This window comes from Apium graveolens, chromosome 10 (assembly GCF_009905375.1).
Source record: "Apium graveolens cultivar Ventura chromosome 10, ASM990537v1, whole genome shotgun sequence".
NCBI lineage: Eukaryota > Viridiplantae > Streptophyta > Magnoliopsida > Apiales > Apiaceae > Apium > Apium graveolens.
The window spans coordinates 111,342,796-111,347,746 of record NC_133656.1 but is presented as its reverse complement, the minus strand read 5'-3'; the positions used below and the strand labels follow the sequence as shown (position 1 = coordinate 111,347,746).

At 36.8% G+C, this 4,951-nt stretch overlaps 1 non-coding gene across 1 annotated transcript; it reads right to left on the bottom strand.

The window, feature by feature from the left end:
- Positions 1 to 4,566: 4,566 nt before the first annotated feature.
- Positions 4,567 to 4,673, bottom strand: LOC141694514 (small nucleolar RNA R71). The gene has a single exon (XR_012563810.1). It is a non-coding gene; the product is annotated as a small nucleolar RNA R71 (small nucleolar RNA).
- Between the last annotated feature and the right edge of the window lie 278 nt (positions 4,674 to 4,951).

Below are 4,951 nucleotides of genomic sequence, written 5' to 3'. Positions count from 1 at the left end.
TGGAAGGCATCTAGGTTGTCTATTTCGAGTATGACAGACTTGGAATTGTCTTCAAATGCTCTTATGAGTCCGTGGTGAATGGCATTTAGTTTGTTTTCGAGAGGGGAAGCAGCAGGAAGAATGCCTGTAGAGAGTTTAATGAACTCCATAATACGGATAGTAGTCCGACAAAGCATATGATGGAATTGGTTAGTTTGAATCCACAACATGAAGTTGCAATTACAAAGGCTATTTGCTTACAAATTAAGGACCTGCAGACTGTTATATGGACGTAGTCTTCTAGTTTCCAGCAGAATTATTTTCTGTTTGTTAGTTTGTTAGACTTGTGGGACTATAAATACTCGAGAACAAGCTGTATCAAAACAATTTAATTGAAAATACATTTCACTTTCTTTCTCACCACTCAATCTCCATAACCAACTTCTTTTATGCTCATAATTGTAATTTTACAATTCTATTATGGTATCAGAGCTTAACATGACTGATTAAGATTCAATAAAAACTAAGACTTCTTCGTCTTCTTCATTATTCGTTTTGAATTGTTACAGCATCTCCAATATCCATTGACGGCATTTACAAACCCTAATTTTCAGGTTTTCTCGTTCTTTTTATCAATTTCACGAGTTTTTGTTCTCTGAATCTTCGATTCATAATTTTAGAACTGTAATCGTTTGATTAGATCTGGTTGTTAAATCGTCAATTAGACTTGTTTTTGTAAATAAATTGATGTTTTATCAAACAGTTTATATACATTCAGTCATGTTGAAGCATACTTCTATAAAGGTTGTTCATGCTTTGTCTTCATATAGTCATTCAGATGATGTTGTTGATGATAATAATGAACAAGAACAGGTTACCAAACAATTGTACAATAATATAGCATTAGATAGCAATGCACATCCTTTGTTTATTCATAATAATGATCATTCGGGCTTGCTTTTACTTGCTAAAAAACTCACTGGTCAAGATAATTATGCATCTTGGAGTAGTGTTATTCCCAAATAATACAACAAGAATTACAAAAGGGGGGGTTGAATTTAATTCTGACTTCTTTTTCTGATTTTAAGAATGTTCTTACTTAATATATAACTGTGTTTGATTTTGCTAGAAGTGCGGAATGAGAATAAAATAGAAATCAAAACACAAAGCAGTAAAACACAAAGCTTTAAAACTTTCTGGTGGATTTGAACTTATCCACCATATATATATATATATAAAGTTGAGAACTCTGTGATGCTTGAATAGCACACAGCTGCTTACAAGAGAACTTACAAAATTACAATGAGATTTTTAACAGATATAGCCTTTTCTATCTCTCTGAAAATAATGATTACTCGGTTAAGTTGTTCTACTTGCTACACTTGGTTTATATATCACCAAGTTACATGATAGTAAGAAAAGACAATAAGACAAACTGAATCTAGTCTAACTTCATGCTGCTACATTACTATATCCAGCATCTTTGAATATCTTCATAATTGCATGGAAATAGTAATGCTTCTTTGTTCTCTAAATCCTGCAATTAGGCTGCCACATTCCATTTACAAACACCCAAAGCATGTGACTGTGTTGTCACTGTCAACTGCTATTTTGAATATTATCATCCGTCAGGACTGTGTTGATCATCCGTCAGGACTGTGTTGATCATCCGTCAGGAGTCTTGTTAATTATCTGTCGGGAGCCTTTGTAGATCATCCGTCAGGAGTCTTTCTGTCACTTGATTCTATTTCACTTATGCAGAATTACAAGACATCTTATATTTACAATTAGCTAACCTATTCTGCATATCGATCTAGTAGTCAACATGACTCAAAGAATTCTACAGTATCTACTCAACTAAAACATTTTTGTTTGCAGAAATGTGTTACAATACTTATTGTTACATAAGCTACACTCTCGATGGATATTAAATTGTCATCCGTCGGGACTATAAAGTTCATCCGTCGGGACTATTTTGAACATCCGTCGAGAGCAAAAAAACACTAAGTTAAATCTACTACGGTATTTTGTTCAACTTATCATTAAGTTTACAACATATTCCTAATAAACTTCCCCAATTTATGTCTACTGGAATTGTAGCCATAAATTAAGAGAAACTTAATGATAACAAAACACCCTAAATGAACAGATTAATAAAGGTAGATCAAACTAGTAAGTGCTACAGTTTATTTGAAAATTGAACAAAGCAAAGTGTACAAAGAGTTCTCACAATCATTATCAAGGTACTCCTCTAGTCTGAGCAGATGTTTTCTATTTCCTTGATTGTCTTGATATCTTCCCAAGCTTCCAGTTGTTTTCTTCTATTTGATTTTGGAGTTGTATGTGAAATTCAAATTCTTCAGCATTTGATAGATCCAACTTTCCTTGCATTTCCAATAGAGTCTCATTGCTTGAGATGCTTAGTTGGTCATCAAATCTGAATAATCTTCTTACACCTTTGTCATCCATGAATTCCATCAGCCAGTAAGGCCTCAAGTGCAATGTATTTCCTGTGAAGGGAATGGATAGGGTTTTTGGAAGTGCATTTGAGGCTTTTCTGCTCCTGAGTTCTTCTATCTTCTTTAGAACCAATTTCTTGGCTGTCACATTAAATCCAAAATTTTTCTTGAAGGATGAGAAGATCTTTATCAAAACAGAACAACTTTCTTGAAAAATTCTATGAAGGGGCCATATGATCTCTTTCCCACCCTTGTATTTGAACACCAGTCTTTCAGGGAGATTTCTATGAGCATCAATTCCCCTCACTTCTTCTAATTCATCCATATAGAGATTGATATCTGAAAATTCCTTGATATCATAGATGTATAGAAGATCTCCCTTGTTTACAGTTGGTTGAGCTTTGGTTAAGGTTTTGGTTCTGAGTTTCACAGGCTTGACCTTCTTGATTGCTCTTGTCTTTGTCTTCTTTAGCTTGTTGAAGATTGGAAAGTTAAGTTCAGGAAGAGGCAAATTATCCCAGTCTATAGGCTCATCCTTGGGAACTATTGGCTCACCATGAAAGTTCTTTATAGGATCTACCTTAAATTCATCCTGCACCTCTGAGGGCTTGGATGTTTGAGTTGAAGTTGTAGACTGTTTGGGAATGTAGTCTTCCATCTTGTCATCATCAAAATTCAACATTCTTTTGGGAAGAATCTTGTATCTGAACTTCCTTTTATGTTGAGGTTCCTTGTGCATTTTCTGATCTTGATCTTCAGCTACCACATGTGGTTTCTCAGAAATCTCAGTTCCAGTTTTCACAGCTTGAAGTTTGGATACTATAGCAGCTTGCTTCTTCTTCCGTTTGAGCTTTTTAGCATCTAAAGCAGCCTGCTTCTTTTCTTTCTTGATTCTCTCTTTTTCTTCCTTCTTAACTTCTGCAAAATGAGGGTGTCCAGCCACCACACAGATTTATTTCCCATTCCTGTAGATATTAAGAATTCTTCTTTTTAGCACTGAGTTAGTTGGATCTTTGAAGAATGCAATGGACCTTGCCAACAGCTTATTTTCATCTGGTCTTGGAGTCTCAAACATAAGATCCAAGGGATTTTTGTCAGATGACTTTGGATAATTCCTTTTGGGCTTCAAAACCAAGTTAGCTTTTGGAGACTTTGCTTCTGGATCAGATTAATGCTGTCCAAGACTGGTGGCTTAGGATAAGTAATTTCTGGAACAATTACTTGACAAACTTGTATATTTAGCACATTCTCCCCCTCACTGATTGGCTCTCCTTGACTAACTGGGACAAGTGAATCTTTCTCCCCCTTTTTGTTAGAATCAAGTTGAGTGGAGGTAGAAGTTTGTGCAGCCACTAACTTTTGAAGCAACTGAGTTTGTTGGGCTTGATGTAAGTGAAATGCAGTGATGGAAGCTTCCATTTTCTTGAGTCTGGAGTCTAAAGAGTCCCCTTTGCTGGCTAGATCAGAATTTTTCCTGAGTTGTCTGTTAATGTCAAGCATGGTAGTGTTGGGATACTTAGCATCTAGCCTGTCAGTAACATCCTTCTTGACTTGATCAGTTTCTGTCTTCAGCTCAGTGACATCCATAGACTGTTTGAGAGACTGTATTTGACGGAGTTGGAGAGAATTGAGGTGTGCCTGAAGAAGCTTCTTGGTGTTGGCATTGGTTGTAGAAGTTTTTGAAGAAGAAAATAAGGCATAAGAAGAAGAGAAAGTCGAGCAACCAGTTTTAGTTGAGATGGGAGATCAAGCAGAAAATCATAAGGCTTTGATGGACTATTTTCAGCCTAAGATCAATGACATTCAGTCAAGCATCATCCGGCCAGCCATCAGGTCTAACACTTTTGAAATCAAGTCAAGCACGATTCAGATGATACAGAACTCAGTTCAATTTGGGGGTTCTCCTACTGAAGACCCCAACATGCACATCAGGGATTTTATCGAGATCTGTAACACTTTCAAGTTCAATGATGTGACTGAAGATGCTATCAAGCTGTGACTCTTCCCATTCTCTCTGAGGGATAAATCTAAGTGCTAGTTACATTCTCTACCAGCAGGGTCTATCACCACTTGGGAAGATCTTGCTCAAAAGTTTCTCACTAAATTCTTCCCTATGGAGAAGACTGCTACAATCAGGAATGCTCTTACTCAGTTTGCTCAGCAAACTGGAGAATCTCCGTGTGAGGCTTGGGATCGATATAAGGAGATGCTAAGGAAGTGCCCACACCATGGCATGCCTATTTGGATGATTATTAACTCTTTCTACAATAGATTAGGTGCTACTTCTAGACCCATGCTCAATGCAGCATCAAGAGGAGCCTTGTGGGCTAAGAGCTACGATGAAGCTTATAAATTGATTGAACTGATGGCTGCTAATGAGTACCAGAATCCTTCTCAGAGACTGACTCAGGGAAAAGTAGCCAGAATCCTGGAGTTGGATGCAGCAACTGCTATAGCTGCCCAACTTAAGGCTTTGACGATGAAAGTGGACACTTTGGCTATTTATGGGGTTA